The sequence below is a fragment of the Staurois parvus genome, unplaced genomic scaffold, assembly GCF_062004578.1.
Source record: "Staurois parvus isolate SC_StPar_1 unplaced genomic scaffold, SC_StPar_1.0 ptg000058l, whole genome shotgun sequence".
NCBI classification, from domain to species: domain Eukaryota; kingdom Metazoa; phylum Chordata; class Amphibia; order Anura; family Ranidae; genus Staurois; species Staurois parvus.
In genome coordinates, this window is record NW_028317854.1 from 1,260,799 (window position 1) to 1,276,610 (window position 15,812).

A 15,812-nucleotide genomic window follows, 5' to 3' on the forward strand; every position below is an offset into this window, starting at 1 on the left:
CAGGGTAGCAATGTGGTGTGCCTGAATCCAAGACCATGTGCCTTAGGAGCAGCAGAGTCCCAGGAGCTTGCTGGAAGTACCGACACTCTGTGTCAGTCTTGGCAGCAGTGTTAGAGGGATGAAGAGAGAGAGTGGAGGGCCAACAGTGCTGCACAGTGAAACCTAGTACTCTGGTATTTATCAAGGCCCGTCAAGTGCTGAGGGGACTGACTATTGAGCCCATTCTGATCTCTCACGCCTCCCACAGACTGTTTTATGCTAATATATTGGTACACTTACATCTGCCAGTGAAGCAGAAGCCTACCAGGCAAGTCAGGAGGCACCAAACCACCAAGAACAGGGTCCATACAAAAGTACCCAGCTGCAGAACCAATACCAAAATGGGAGTGAAATTAATAAGCAAAGGCAGCCAATGCCAAGGGAAATTCTTACTGGTTCAGCCTAACACCGCAGGGCCACCGAGTGAGCAATTAAGAAAACCCATTTATGGACATTTACTTTTTGTGCTTGCTTTTAGCAGTGTTTAATAAAGTGGACACATTTACTTACTTCATTTTGAGTTTGGTGGTTGCTTCCCTTTGTGGACTCACAAGGTCTAGTTGGTATATGGTGATTGTCCTTAATTTAAGTATACATCATCATTACAATCACAGTTAATTTCCGGTTGCACTGAAGAATCCTCTGTTGGGTACACCTGATTGGGTACACATTTGTCTTGGAGCTCACAGTATGTATATTCCTTAGGCTTGATGCACTGCCATTTTGAGACGTTTCCTTTGTGAGTATCTGAACTTGCTATGTGAAGGGGTACATTTGTGAAAGGAAACTTTAGCTGCCTATATTACTATTTACTGAAAGAAGGGAAAGACTCCACTATCTTTAAGCTATATACCGATATCAGCTTTAAAACTGATCACTTAAGATATTCGCTAAGATATTGGCAGAAAGGTCTAAAAGCACTGATGCCAAAATTGATTCACACAGATCAAGCGGGTTTTGTGCCAGGTACAGAGGGAAAAGATAGTTGCCCAAAAACACACTAATGTTAATCCATAGTGTTCGAGATAAAGGACCACCCCCTTCCCCACCCCAGTCGTACTCCTGTCAATAGATGCTGAGAAAGCATTTGGCAGGGTAGACTGGGGATTTATTTTTGCAACCCTGAGAAATCTAGGACTGGGGCTAAAAATGATAATAGTGTTATACTTTCATCCTACTGTGAAGTGTGGGTTAATGGTCCCCTGTCCCAACCCTTTGAATTATTTAATGGTACAGGACAGGGGTGCCTAATGTTGCAGATGTTGTTTGTTCTTTCCCTGGAGCCAATGTTATCCTTAATATGAGCAAATGTGAGTGTTAAAAGTATTATGTTGGAGAAAAGTGAATTTAAAGTAGCCACATATGTAAGCAATTTTATTATTTTATATATCAAATCTGAGATTAACGTTACCAAACGTGGTTACAGAGTTGAGACAGTATAGGGAAATTTCTAATTTAAAAATTAATGCAACAAAGTCAGAGATTTTGAATATAACAGTATCAGCCAAGGAGCAGCAGGAAATACAACTTACATTCCCTTTTATGAGGCCACATAGTGTGATTCCATTTATTAAAATCCAAAGGACAGAAGTGTATATATTGCACTTACACTGATTTAATAGTAATAAGCATTAAAAACCACTGAACCAGGAAGTACCGCACTGAAGTGCGCTCCACTGGCCTGAAATGACGTCACCATGGCCAGCATCTGCCGTGTTTCGCCCCTCCCACTGGACGTCCTCAGGCCTCATTCCTTATGTATGAGCATCCTATTGCCACAATTGACGGATTGAGACTAGTGAGTGCAGCCGGGCAGAGGTGGACTACAAGTTACAGCAGAACCAGAAAATCTCTTCCACCATAGCGAGTTTGACTCTTGTATGATTAGAAAAGTCCACAAGAGTCGGTGAGTGAGTGGGACCACTGGTGGGGAGCACAGTGCATGGATTGCGCGATCATATGAAGAGAACCTAAGCACTATTTGGAAGATATTGATATTGCTTTCATGTTACAAGGGACTGTATTGAGGTATATTCATGTTTGCCTTGTAATTATGAGGGGATCACACAGGGCAGCACTCTTAAATTTTTGATTGTACATGTTCTGAGATGGGCCTCCCTGGTCCACCACTGGTCTGGACAGACCTCTAGTGCCTTTACCTCTTATGCTAAGGCCATTGCTGATTTACAGCACACCATGGAGGAGAGGTAGTACTTTCTCAAATCAATATTCTGCATAGTGATAAAACACAACAGAGGCAACAGGAGTCTAATACAATAATTCACTAGGATAGAGGTAAGAAGATTAACAAAATACATTCACAATGCTAAAGGGATTAATCACTAATCTTAAACTAGATCTGGCCAAGGAGGGGTGCTGAATCCTGTCATCTTCTGGATTTATTGTAAGCATTTACACTTCTGGCCACATAGGACTGCTGGACTTCATTTGAAAGGCTGTTCTCAGCCACAGATAAGCACTCCTTTTCATATATTTTGTGAGTACATCTTATTAGCGGGTTTTGTCTCTATAACAGTAATTTATTGCACTAATTTAGTGCATTCTCTGTTGGCCTTTTATCTTTACAGTATAAAGAACATTGGTAATACTGGCAAACCCCTACAGAATATTATTTTTAGCAATAGATAAGCAATTAATTTCTTTATCATTGTGAATGCTTTTTGTCAATGTTCTTATCTCCATCCTAATAAATAATTGTACTAGACTGGTGAGCCCTCTATTGTGTTTTACCTCTCTGCAGATTGGTAATCTTTCACAGGCAATGGAGAGATGGATGAACTATTTATCCCATCTGACAATATATAGTTTACTAAATATGTGAATATGCTGCACCTTTAGGAACTGTTGGTTCAAGTGTGCTCTTACCAGCTGTAGACTATCCCTTGCCTTGAACACTGACAAACAGTATTATGCACTTTTAATTTTCTTTTGATTTCCTCAAATCAAGCTCAATTTCCCTACTAAGGATGTCCCAAAATTGTGTTCTTCTAAGGGCAGTCTTATGTGCCTAGATAGTCTCATCCAGGCTGCACTGATAAGGGGAGCAGGGTCCAAATGTTTAACATCTTCTCCTCAAAGGAATTTCAAAAACTGATTGTAATTTTCTTTCAGCTGTACTCCCCCAGATGATGTCTTTGATCCCTTCCAATAGGGGAAAGGCATACTTCTCTTTCTTTACCTGTTTGATATTTTTTGTTTGTTTCCCCGGGCACATCACTGGATCCTATTATTTCAGGACTCCCTTAACTACTCTAATAATTGGGTCACTAAATCAAATCCTTCCATCACCTTATTCTCTAATTCCTTAGCTTTACTGTGAACTTCAGAACCAGCTGTAGGAAATGTAACTTTAAATCAAACATGTGGTACTGATGGCTACTGTAAGGGTTGGACCTGCTAAGGATTTTTCTGATCCTATGAGATTCAATTGCACATGTGTTGGTATGGAACACAAGTGTGGGACACACAAAAGCATGTGGAAGTCACCTCACTAATGCATGCCTGGGCTGACGAAAAGCACTGTCATTCATCCCAAAAAGCCCTACCTTTGGTCAGCCATGAAGAGATATCATCTCTAAACATCTAAACATCAGCTGCAAGCACATAAGCAGTGCAGCAACACTGACTGCATCCTAATTCTGCTTCTCCTTCTGTCACCCTGAGCTGTAATGTATATGGGATTTCATGATGCTGATATTAAGGCAAACAAAGGTACTTATACCGCTTGGATTAAAAAAATATATATTAAACTATGGATTCAGCTGCATTAATTGGTGTCTTTTATATCTGCTTATAGTTAACCTGTAAGGACAGTGTCATATTAAGAAGGTTCATAAATGTTAAATTGTATAAACAGTGAAAGACCATCATACCATTGAAGCCAATGTTACCAACTCTATCATAATGGTTTGTCCTCCCAACTCCACAACGCTAATAAGCCCTAAAAAATAAGATGAAGATGTCAGTAGTTGGCCAACTGTTCATACATGTTTTTGTTCAGTTACATGACCAGCAAAATTAGGCGACTCAAACAATCAGAAGGGTCATCAGTAGTTCATAAAATAGAAAATTATTTTCCATGCAAAAACTATTTGGTTTCAGTGTCAAAGAACTGCCACCACATTCTCATTCTTTTATCCACTACTTGACAAGTTATTGTAGTTAAACAGCCAGTCGAGGGACATGTTATGCTGAGTGGACGTTTTACTTTATCAATACATTTAATAAAAGTTTTAGAAATTTTGAAAGGTTGATGGCTGGGGGTAACCAGAGCCAAACATCAAAGTAAGAACAAGAGATGGACATGTAAGAAAACACAGTCAAGATCAGGACAATCAGAATACTTGCAAAGTAAGCACAAGAATGTTTAGGAACTGAAGTCAATCTGAAATACAAAAAGGAGCCATGTCCTTAAGTTAAGAAATCACTCTGAGATTCACAAGTTGTCTTAAATAAGAAGCTAAACCAGCCAGGTTGCACATTCGCCAAGACTCTGCAGGTGGACAGGCTATCTGAACCTATAAAGGGAACACTGCATCAAGAGCCAATAGAGTGAACCCAAAGAGTGACAAGATCCTGGAAACACAACAGGTAGAGCTGAGTGAAAGAACCCATAGAATTAAGAAACCAACCTGTTAAAAAGCCTCCAATTTCAAAGGTCCAGTATTCAATGCAAAACATCAACATGCTGGGGACAGCAAGGTATACAAATATATTCCACTCCTGAAGACAGTCTTTGGACCATCCTGAAAAGAGAACATTTATTCAAACCAGCAGAATGAGCATTTATATCTAAATAAGCATAACAGTTGATATAAAATGAATAGAATAACAGCACTACAGTACTGTGTTTGAAGTATTTTAACTCTTTCATTGCTGAAAATGTAACTTTAAAGTAAACCTCTGTATTGCCATTACAGACAGTTATTTGTATTTAATTTACTATTGTTCCCCCCACCATCCTTTTTGGCTCACAGGAGTGTGGACAGGAAGGCCTGTGCAAGCTGCAAGTCAAAACTTGGCATGGCAGCACTCTCATATGGGACATGAGATAATGAGTCACATGCTACTCAATATCTAGAAGTACCAGGCATTTTTCTTCACTCTTGGGGTTGAACAAAGCCCAGGGGAATGAAGAGAAATGTATTTGTGGTGGAAGTAGAGCCAATATTACAGTAGAAGTGTTGCTTTGCCCTGCAAGGACAAAGCATGTGGTTGCTTAAGGCCTAGTTCACACCAATGCGTTTTTTAGTGCTTTTTGCAGAAATGCACTACAGTCCATTTAACATGGTTTCCTATGTGAGATGTTCAAATCTATACTTTTTTGAGCTGATGCGTTTTTGGAAAGGGTCAGGGACTTTTTTAAATGCAAAAAGCAGCATTTTTGCTACAACAACGGAGAAGATACTGAAACGCATGTAGTGTGTTTTTGCCACATGTTGCATTTTTATTTTTAAAATGCAAAACAAAGTAAAAAAAACTCAGCAAAAACGTGCATGCAAAAACACACTGCAAAAAAGCATTGCAAAACAGACAAAAAGCACAAAGCATTGGTGTGAACCAGGCCTTAAAGGAAAACAATGGTTTTATTCAGTTTAGATTTTATATTTTTAATGTTTTCAAATTTCCAAACTATCTTGTATATTATTATTTTCATTACTTTACACACTAAACTGAGCATGTGTAGAGTGACTCAAAAGACTCTGTGTTATCAGACAAGGACAAATGAAGAAAGGGAGGATCAGAGAAGCCAGGATCAAACAGCCTTTTTACACAATGCAGAGAATTAACCTCTTAGGTTCCACAGTGTGTATAACAAGTATTCTTGACTGCATATACAGACAGTTTTTACTGTTGTGGTTTTAGTAACACTTTAATGAAATGTCTGTGACATTTCAATAAGGGTGATTTAAAAATAAAAACTGCAAGAAAAATACTGAACTCTCCCTTGCTACCACAATAAATGTAAAATATTATAAATACAAAGACAAAAATGTCTTTATATATAAGTGATTACTGCAGCTATGTCATGTGTTCACACACAAAAAAAAAATCTTTCCTGTGAAATTACAGTGTAAAATCCACAATGTGATGAAGTCCACTTTTTCTTACACCCTGGTCACATCAAACCCGACTTATGTAGGCAATAGACGAGTTGAAAACCGACCGTTTAAAAAAAAAAAAAGAAAAATCGGTTGTTCAATTGGCTGACGTTGCCACCAACGGTAAAAAAATCGCCCGATTTTTGTCCTGACTATGGCTGGCATTTGTCCCCATAATTACTTCTGTCCCTTGCAGAGATAGGGGAGCAATACATAAGAATAATAAGAAGAAGAAAAGAAGAAGAAGAATTCCAGTCCGCTATTATATTTTATATAAAAAGTCTTGCGGTTGCAACAATGTATCCATTTGTATCCATTTCGGATACAGTTGTTTTTATTCGGATACAAATGGATACATTGTTGCAACCACAAGACTTTTTATATAAAATATAATAGCGGACTGGAATTCTTCTTCTTCCAGGTCACAGCTCATGCGCAGATTTTTTTATCGGTAAAACGATCAGCCGATTTGCCCATCATTGCCGGGAAAATCGGCTGATCGTCAAAATCAGCCGTGAATTTTCCAACATGACCGATGAAAAAAATGTGCCAAAACCCCGAAAAACGGCCGACCAATTAACCCACCAACGGTGCAAAAGTCGGTCGATGTTTTTTTTCGGCCGAAAAATGGGCCAATTTTCGACCCGTCTATGGCCCCAATTACAGTGCAGTCACATGATTTCAAAGTCAGGGGACATGTCGATTTCAGGTGCGATTTGCAAGACATCTGACACAGATGTCTATGCAAATCTCAACAAAAGTAGTACATGAACTACTTTAGAAATCGGTGCGGCTCCAACCAATTCAGAACCACACCAATATGACCGCTCTAATTGCGGACAGTAGGGTGCGACTTGGTATGCGATTTGCAAGACTTATAGAATGTAAATTGTATGCCAAGTCGCACCAGATGTGACCTGGGTGTAAATCCACACCAGTATACACAGTGAATATGCATTAGTGCACTTTTTTGGTGAGATTTTAACCCGTCTGGTGAGCTAGTATATTGTGCAATGGGGCTTTTATCATCTATTCTTTTGAGCCACGTATAAAGAAATGGTGTTTGTAAGTGGAGAAAGTTACAGCTAAAAGCCATATGGAAAGATAGCCCCTTCCTAAAGGGCAAGACGTAATTTGACTTAACATTGAGTAGGTCAAAATCTGAGGTAAACAGCTTGGTTGGAAGGTGGAGGAAGCAGTTTTGGTGGTGATCTGCAAAATAATCACTGTGCACACTGGTTTGGATTTAATTCTGATGGTGGAAGAAAAAGTGGACTTTATCAATTATTTCACAGGAGTGGATGCATATTTTGGAATTTACACTGTAATTTCCTAAGAAAGACACTGTGATATTGTGTTTATTTTTATATTTTACTTAATTGAGAATATATTTAATTCAGAGGTTAGAAATACAGATTTGTTTGATTGCGCAGAGTTTTATTTTCATTTTGAGATTTAAAAAATAAAGGCTGTGCTCTCAGCGCATTGGCACTTCAGCAATTGCACCAGACCAGACTGCACACCACCCGCTGTGCTGTAATGCAATAGTTGGTGCTAATTAAGGTTCAATGTAAATAACTGTAACTATGTAACATACCTCCCCATGTTTTCACATGCACCTTATTACCAACGATGTACAAAAAAAGTAAAAGTGCCACTGCCCACTGAGAAACTGTGTTTGCACAAGCTGAGCCTCTGGAAAAAATAAAATATCCAATTAACTAATTATCAATGAAAAGTTTAAACCAGTGCAGCACTACTTATCTTACTGCTTAATAACTATTGTAATCCATAAAATCATTCATAAATACATATGAATACATTCTACTGTGCTGAAACTTAAAAAAAAATCTTAACAAAATATCCTTACAGAGGCAAATATCTTATACTCCCATAAATATAAATGTGCTCCAAATGTTTCACTGTAATGCACCACAATTCACTTCTTCCATTACCTTATATATGCCACTTCGTATAAATACAATCCACATGCTGATAATTAAACATACTTGTGATATTTCATTATGGGATAACCCATCCTTCCCACATTTTTTCACAATTCCAGATTCGAAATGCTGGGCAAAATATAAAATAATAAGCATAGCAAATACTGTAGAAAATCATAAATTGATGCCCTTGTTGAAAATCATAAATGGATACCTTTTGATGCTTTCCCTGCAAAGTACAATCCCCCCTCCTATTACCAGTTTAGATACCTACACCTCCAGGACGTTGTTAACCACTTCCAGACCGGACACTTTTACCCCCTTCCTGACCAGGGCAATTTTCAGCTTTCAGCGCTATCACACTTTGAATGACAATTGCGCAGTCATGCAACACTGTACCCAAATTAATTGTTTACCATTTTTTTGCGACAGATAAAGCTTTATTTTGGTGGTATTTATTCACTGCTGGGATTTTTATTTTTTTTGCTATGTAAATGAAAAAGTCCAAAAATTTGGAACAAAAGTGTTTTTTTTATAAAATTTTGCAAATAAATAATATTTGATCATAAATCTTTGCCAAAAACAAAATTAGTTTATAACCAAAAATTATAATTTTTAAACATTTTTTTTTACATTTTTATTTTATTTTTTTATATTATTATTTTTTATTTATTTTATTTTTTTTACATACTGTCACCCTAGCAGTACAGTGTCACCATGGTGACACTGTACTACTTGTGGGGGGAGATGAAGATTTTTATTTTTTTTTTACAATGATTGCTTTTACACCCATATAGGATGTAAAAGCAATCATTTCTCTTTCTCTCTGTGTGCATTCCTGCACTCATTGAGAAATACAGAGTGAGCTGTGATTGGTCACAGCTTGTCACATGGTACAAGGCTGTTGTGAATAGCCTTGTACCATGTGACCTCTGTGATCATTCACAGATTTCACACGTAGTAAGCAATGATGTCACAAGTGACATCTTGCTTACTACTTTGCATGTGATCACTGATTGGCCAATCAGTGATCACATGATCGAGACCTCGTACAGAGGTCCCGTCCGACGATCGGTGTTTCACTGTGTCCGGAGGACACAGCGGGCACCGGATCGCGGTGCTGCGCGCTCCCAGGGAGCGCGCACAAGCAGGGTGCGGGGAGGCCGTTCATAAACGGCCACCCGACCCTGTACTGCCACCGTCCAGCCGTTTATATGCAACGGCCGGTCAGGAAGTGGTTAAAGCAGAACTATACTCACCTTTAATTCAGCGATGCGCCATCCCTGGAACTCCCCGTTGGCCGCTGACATCTTCGGGCTGCCAGCTTCCAGGTCTCAAGAGCCGCTGTCATTGTCCGGGAGGAGATGACGTCACTCCCGCACATGAGTTCCCGCATTGCCTAATCTGTGCAGTGAGCTGCGCTTGCGCAGCTTACTGTACTAGAGTGGACAGGCAAATAAGAAGCTTTAGCCTTCACATCAATGCAGTGCGGTAAATCCCCTGTGATTTGCAAAGGAACCGCATTCGGTTTGTATTGCGATTTGTATGTGGTGTGATTGGAGCCATACATTTTGTATGGCTCTATTTGCACTGCACCCGCACCAAAAACGTGCAGGACCTTTTTTTGGGTCCGCACTAGACTCGGATTGCATAGGTATTCACATCTATGCGATCCGATTCTGCGCATTGCACCACATTTTGCAGACCCCTTTTGGGGTGTTGTTAACTTAACATACACACCCGCAGCGGTTCGCATGAATGGGGTGCGTTTCTGATGTGATGCAGAATTCGCACTGAAAATGCTGCCAATTCCGCACCGCATCAGTGTGAACCAGGACTAAATGAAGAAGAGACAAAAGTATGTCTCTCCATCTTCTGCATAAAATAAACTGCCTGTCCACCAATTTTCAATAGTCAGCCTAAAGTTCCTCTTTAAGGACCTTGCTAAGAGTTAGGCCCAGCTGTTACTGTTGACCTTTACCATCACAGGAGAGAGCTCCTTTTTTGATTCGCATGCATGTTCTCTCCTCTTATGCAGTAGCTCTGATCTCAGCATTTGAGAGCTCACTCCTGTGATGTTGAAAGTGAACAGTAATAGCTAGGCCTTTCTTAGTATCTTCCTGGGAGTTTTCCAGTCATGCTACATGAGGTATGTAAGTCACTTATACTTATAGCAAGAGCATTATTCGACTTTATTTAAAGTCTGTTTTCATCTACAGACATCTTTTATTTGCATAGGCAATTTTTGGTAAAGGTGAACTAATCCTTTAAATATTAAATACCTTAAAGATCACTAATAAAACAGTTTAAATCAGATTCTATATTCAGATCCTTGGGTATTAATGTTTTAATCTCATGAATCCATTGGATTCTATTTTGCTGAGTTATTTAATCATATTCCTCGCCATTGGTTTTCTTATTTTTCTACTCCCCAAAACTGTAGTCCTCTTGAGTCTTTATTGTGATACACTGAAAAATGTTTTGAGACAGTGTTTTTCTGTACCGATTCTTAATATCATATATATAATATTATATGTATGCTCCCTGATTCTCCTGGTGTGTGGTCTTTTTCTTAGTCCTAAATGTCCAATATGTACATCACTCCTGTCTGGCAAAATATGAGATCTTTGAGGGCATAATATTTGCCTGTAGCATATGCCTTAAAAGGAATTTCTTCTTTGTGAGGTGTATTGCACAATTTGACACCCATAGCACCTCCCACATTAGAAGAAACCTTTGCTTTCAAAGAATGTGTAGTGGGGTGCTTTAGCGGCTGTGTGATTCCCCAATTTGCCCCTGCTGCTGTAAGCCGAACAGAGCCGGCTGGAGGAGTGGTCTGCATTTGTGAAGTCTTATTCCTGTCCTTCTCTTCCCCCCTCCAGCCACTGAACAATGATCAGAGCAGCTCTCTGTGTAACACAACCCCCATCCCCTGGCTTGTTCCTGCTCTCCCTCCTATCTAGCAGTGGGTCAATCAGAGATAAAGGGAATTGATCATGGGATCTCTAGTTTTTAAAGGAGCACCACACAATACAAGTCTATGGAGGGGCTATTGGAGCTACAGACTTTAATATCCAGGATTCTCTGTACTTTAGAGGATGAGAGTTTCAGCATTTTGCCAGGTAAATTGAGAGAGATCAAGGCAGTTCAGAGCAAGGATCGAGAGAGTGAGGACCTGCTGCATGGATTGTCTATACCCAGTTACACCAGAGCACTAAGAGCCTCCATGAGCCTCTTGTGTATGGGGGAGCTGGAAAAGGCAGACACATCGCTGGGGTGTCTGTGCCCATACCAGAGACCAAAGAACTGAGACAATGAGAGTTCTCTTGCCGTGCCAGAACCTAAAGCTGGAGTGACTTGTTGCCATGTGATTGCCTACACCAGAACTGAGAGACAGTGCTGCAGAGACCAGATTTCAAAGGACTGCACACCTCCAAGTGATCAGGAACAGATTTCAATGTACCAGGAAGGGTGAGCTGACCATTTGTGTTTACCTCAACATTGACAAAGGTAAGGCAATAGAGACTATTCCTTGTTCAGCAGCCCACTAGTCATCTACTGCACATTCTTTAAGGGCAGCTTCATGTGTATCACCTACAAAAAGGGCCCCATTGAAAGCCAGCCAACATTGACAGTTAGGTACCAGCACTTTAAAGCCACCATCAGATGTACCCCTGTTGTCAGGAATGGATATGCCCATCCGCTATTGAGGACTGTATTTGTGGTGTGCACACAAGGACCTTTATTTTCTTGGTTTAGTTACTGCCAGTATTTTAACTCTGTTTGCACCAGCTATAAATTAGTTTTTGCAGGGTCCTCTGATTCCTCCTGTATTCAATTGTATTGTAACTGTACTCTTTGCCCTCACATTGTAAAGCGCTGCACAAACTGTTTGCGCTATATAAATCCTGTATAATAATAATAATCATTGCTACAGTTAAAGCTATTGCCAGGTTATAGGTCAGCTCTCATTTATCTAGCACAGCATCTGTAAACCTGTTTGATTGCTTGTTCGTTGATTTATGCGTTGTTTAACTGCATTGCTTTAATACATTTATTTAACCTACCGCCAGTTGCTTGGCCTACTTTCTGTCTATTATCACGGAGCAGTAGCATACTAACGCTTAGATTACACAGATGTGAGCTGCTCCAACCTACAACCAGAAATGTCAGTGGGGACCAAGCAACTTTAAATGTCATTGCAGAACAAAAAAACCCTCATCACCCACAGCTTCTGCAGGGTAAGCACTACAAAGGAAAACTGTTTACCCCTATAGGGTTCTATTTCATTCTTTAGTAACCTGTTTCTCAAAGTTTGAACCCTCCTGTAGATAAAATTAGGTTTTTTGGGTAATATAGCTTTCAAATGTTTAACTAGTTTTAAAATAGGGCAGTGTTTTCTTATTATATTTTCAGTCTTTTTATATTGTATATTGTAAACCATTATCGTGCCCATATCAAATTTACTTTCAGTGTTTCATTTTCCTTATCTCTTATCGGGACTTTCCTTTCCATATCTTGTACTTTTTTATTTATTTGCCAATAAATTCTTTAATACATTCCTTCTTCTAGGCATGCTGATATCACACAGTACTTGTCTAAGGCAGAGAGAGGCAGTGGACCTGGTACAGAACATAGGATCACACTTATTTACCTCAATGCTAAGATCAATTATAAGAATATTGTAAGTTAAACTGTTTATTGGGTGTATTGATTTTAACATACAGTATTAAACAGTTTTATGCTATGGGATCTTTGGGATTTTTTTCTCTTCTGGGTTTTTTTCTGAATGGGAACTATATGAATGCAGTGCAGGCTCCTGGAGCAACCATAAGGGTTTAGGACTTATTTTTTGAACCAAGGTGTCTTGCATTCTGGAAAATAGGAATGGGGATTCTGACCCCTGGAATAATAGCAAACTTGTTACCAGGTCTTATGGTTTGGTGAGTGCTCTCCCTGTTGGGTGAACCAGCCCTGACACAATTTAATAGCAGCACTTTGTGGGATATGTAATGACACAGAGTTTTGAATACTGTGCCGCATTGTGCACGTTTTGGATACTGAAGTTTTTACTATATATAAAATATTGGGCTCCATTCACAAAAGCAAAACGCATGTGGTATGTAGGTGTCAGGATACATTTTGCCTAAATATCCAATGCAATACTGAAACTGTCTATTCACTAAACAGTTTTTTTTTTCACTTTACTGCTTGGTAAATATCACATGAAAAGGCGTTAATTTCAAATCACAGAAGAAAATAAATAATTTAATGCATGCCGTAATGTAGTGGTCCAAGCATGCGGTATTTAAGACATGTAAAAATATAATAGGTGATTTTGAGTAGTTTTTGCCCTTTTGGATCAGTCCACTCAACAGTAATGAATAGAAACCTAAATGTAGAAATATGGAAATCATTGGGGTTGATTTACTTAAAGAGTAACTAAAGATTAGAATGCCTGTTAGGTTTGTATTGCTGTCTGTGTCCCTGTTAGAGCGATTCACCCTCTCTTTTTGTCCTGTTTACCAGTATCACTGAAAGCTAAATGAAAAGAAAATCACAAATGTCTGGTTGTCCTCATAGAAGTAATAGAGGGGATATCTTCAATGGGGACACAGATGGCTAAAAATTATTTTAGAGATATCTTCCCACTGACAAGTTCCCACTAACATCATATATTTTTTTTAGCTGTCTACAGTATAAGGGGCTAATTCTTTTCAATAACTATCACAGTAATGTAGGGCCAGATCTAGCCAGTATGATATGGGGGTGCAGGAAAAAATGTCAGGGAGGCAGAGGATATGAGGTCAGCAGAGCAGTGTACAAAAACAGGAATCAATAACAGAGTATACTGGCGGTGAACAGGTCAGAGGATAGAGGTTAGCAGAACAGAAGGCAAGGATCAGCAGTTTGTAGGGCAGTGTACCGATTGACTTCTGTACAACCAGCCAGAAAATTTCCACACGATCAGCACCGCCAGTTATAGCTGGCAGCACTTATCAGTGTATTCTGGCAGCAGAGAAGCCTCTCTGCTGTCAGAACACAATGCCTCAACTGGAGTGATTTCCCCCATCCACCTCAAATGTGTGGATGTGGGAATCTAGTTTTTTTTTTTTTTTGTTCAATTAGCTATTGAACACAAAATGACTAATGTACAGATTGCCTTACTGAGCCTACCATAAAGAAGAATTTCATTAAAACCAGCAATTGTTGAGACAATGACCACCTTGCTACGTTCACATCAGTGTCCCCAGAGTGCCAGTTGGGTGGACACAACTGATATCTGGAGGGGGCATACTCCACCCCAGCACTCCCGTAGATCCGGCCATGCACTAATGTATCATGAGCAGTAGCTATAGTAATTTTTAGCAGGGGTTTCCTGAGACTGGAAAAATATTTCAAGGGTTCTTGTTTTGAAAAGGTTGAGAAAGGCGGCTTGAAAGTGTAACTATAGACAGCACTTTCTTTTTCATTTTGAATAGAATAAAGAAGGGTTACACCCTTGTCAGTTGTTTTTTTGTAATTTTTTTGCCATCTGTGTCCCTTTTGAAAAATGTCCCCTCTATTATTTTTCTGGGTACAACCCCGAATTTGGGATTTTTTTTTCATTTCACTTTCAATGATAATGGTAACAAGAAAAATAGAGAGAGTGGATCTCCCTAATGGGGGCACAGACAGAAATAAAAACCTAATAGGTGTTCTGATACCTCTCCAACCTACCCAAAAGTTAAAAAACAAAATGTTCCCTTAGATATACTTTAGGTACATACAAAATATCTTTCTAAATGTCAAATATTGAAAGAAAATAGTATAAAAAAATCGCGCGCACACACACACACACATATATAATTACCCTTCTTCCACCAATAAAAAAGTCAACATTGTAGAAGGAGGGTATTTATGTACGTGTGTGCTTTTTAATACTATTTTCATTTGTTTGACATTTATAAAGATATTTTGTATTTACCTAATGTAACTTGCTTGTGTTTGACACACCATGTTTGTCCCGTGAAAGCAGCTTCCCTTTGACTAGTATTCTAGTCATCTTTTTATTTTGTTTTCATACATGCAGAGAGCACACTAACTTAGCGAGCTGGCAAATTTCTACGATGTAAACCATTTTACCTTTTTATTAGCAATAGAAACTGACAGGGGTTCTAATCCTTCTCCACTGTATCCATTACACTGGATATCACATGAGATAAAATACCACATGGTTTCATGAGATAAATACCAAATATTTCAATTAAATACTGCATGCTTTATTTTTAGTACAATTTTTTTGTGAATGCCAAAAAACCTTTTGAAAAACGCTATGAGGTATTTTACCACAAATTTGAATGGAAAACATACAATAAATCACTATATTATCTTTCCTGAGATAGAACTGAACTTTATCAAAAGGTTACTCAGACATCATCTGATACATATACCACCCAAATTTGATACGAGTTCCTTGAACCCTGTTTCATTCCTCCTATGTGCAATGAAGGCTATTCATATATGATTAGATGACTTATCGTGTTTGTTTTATAACGTTTTCATCGATGCTAAATGCCCAGGTCTTATAGGCCAAGTTCTATTCTATACCAGGTTGTTTTGTTTTTTACTAAATTCAATGTAAGTGATATTTACACATGGTTTTCTTTTTTTGAAAAATCAATAAGAGTAAATATAAGATGGGAAATATCCAGGAATGAGACTA

The 15,812-nt window shown here is 38.9% G+C and overlaps 1 pseudogene across 1 annotated transcript in view; it reads right to left on the reverse strand.

The window, feature by feature from the left end:
• Positions 1 to 15,812, reverse strand: part of LOC149469845 (multidrug and toxin extrusion protein 2-like) — a 147,999-nt pseudogene that overhangs the window by 64,470 nt on the left and 67,717 nt on the right. Inside the window, exons 8-10 of the transcript XR_016311480.1 lie at positions 7,759 to 7,856; positions 4,692 to 4,805; positions 3,933 to 4,000 (exon numbers count right to left, since the gene is read on the reverse strand). The product of XR_016311480.1 is annotated as a multidrug and toxin extrusion protein 2-like (transcript). The remainder of the gene's footprint in view (positions 1 to 3,932; positions 4,001 to 4,691; positions 4,806 to 7,758; positions 7,857 to 15,812) is intronic.